The following is a 1,836-nucleotide window of genomic DNA, read 5'->3' as shown; positions in this document are numbered from 1 at the left end:
GATTGCCTAAAGATAGTCCGGGGATTTAGGGATGGACCCGCGATTGTAGCCGGCTAAAGAAAAATACAATATCTACTTCATATATTTGTTTATAATAATTTATAAAAGAAAAATGTTTAGTCGTATTTCAAATTTTATCATGCTGATTATTGCTATTTCTTTTTCTACGCCAGGCATCTTCAGGAGCATTTATTTCGATTTAGTGAACACAAATTCACATCAGAAATGAAAAAAAATACTGCAATTTTATACGGGCGAGTGGTAAAGAGTTTGTCCTCTCTCTCTCTTGTTTGCAATCAATCGGATAAGTAAAGTCGCTTCCGGATTCCTTTTTAGCGTCTGTACCTGATGGGTGACCTGCCCATGTGTCTGTTTGTCAGCTTTTGTGAAGTATTTCCACAAATAATAGCACATATAAAATGTACCTTGAAAACAATTAAAATTTCATAGTCCAACTTGCACTTGTCGGCGTCTTTAATATTTGTCAGTATAATATCTGTTTCGGCCATTTTGTTTTTACTTAAACAATCCTAGAAGAATTCCCTTACTGGAGGCCTTCGGCCGACGTAAAAAGGAACGTCGATTTGAAGTTGGCGCGCACACGTACGTCACTCGATAATGAGGTCTGTGTGAAAACTTGACACTTAAAATTCTGATGAAACGTTTGAAACGCAAACACGTGTGCTGTGATAAATTTTGAGTAATTTAGTGTATTACTGTGGGTTGGGTGATAATTTTAATCGTAAAACAGTGCAACAGTCCAAAACGCGACGTATTTTGTACGATTCGCCTGTCTGGAGTCGTAACCGGGGCCCCGGAAAGTGAAGAAAGCTGTAGTGAAGAAAACTAAGTGCCTCCATTCTTCTTTGGTGAAGCGATGATTTCAGGGTTCTGCTGGGGATGACGAAACGGCCGATACTGGAATAGGAACCACAACTCGTAATTGTACAAATACGGACTTCCTCAACTCGCGATACCCGCCCGCTTAAGAGCCTAGAATTTTTATCTAGTGTCTCAGTATGCCCTACAGTGGCGCGTACAATATTATCTTATACGAATTTTTTTATGGAAAAGGAGGACAACGCGCGTACCTACGGGTCACCATGGTGTTAAGTGATCACCGCCGCCCACAGTCTCTTTTAACACCAGAGGAATCACTGGACCGTGTCAGGCTTTTAAGGAACGTGTATGCGCTTGTTTTGAAGGTAGGATTACTTTTAGTAAGAGCTCCTATAAAATCTTGTTGATTAAGTCTCTAATTTCGAAAATCACAAGATTTCATCCCAGGATCAAATACTCTAGTCTCGATACCGTACTGTCTATGAAGACACCCGTCCGCCAATAGGAATCAAACTTAGAACTTTTCAACCAACACTAATCGTAGGTAAACATAACATATACAGCGTTACTCGTAAATAACCAACATTCACTAGTTCTAAAGATATCGGCTGTCAACATAAAATCGATTTTCGGTAGTTTAAGCCGAACAAAACATCTCCCCATTCAAAAATATCAAAAGCCATAACAAGATTATTTCCGATTAACTAACATCGATTGTTATCGGATTTTTTATTGTGGATCCGATAAAATCCGATTATAGTACCGTTGAAAATGTACCGTAAGGTTGTAAAAGGTATTTCAAAGCTTCAAATCATCTGGAATCGACGGTAAGGTACTTTTCGATTATAATTTCATATTACATACTACGATATCAAAAGACAACTTTAATTGGACGTAGTTCCTGAAAAACGTTTAAAGCCAAAAACATTACATTTGAAGGAATTCGTGGGTTGGGCTACTAAGTAAAATTGTCATTTAAAGAGTGAGAATAGGGCT

The sequence above is a fragment of the Leptidea sinapis genome, chromosome 9 (assembly GCF_905404315.1).
Source record: "Leptidea sinapis chromosome 9, ilLepSina1.1, whole genome shotgun sequence".
In the NCBI taxonomy this organism is placed as follows: Eukaryota; Metazoa; Arthropoda; class Insecta; order Lepidoptera; family Pieridae; genus Leptidea; species Leptidea sinapis.
Note: the sequence above shows the minus strand (reverse complement) of the source record.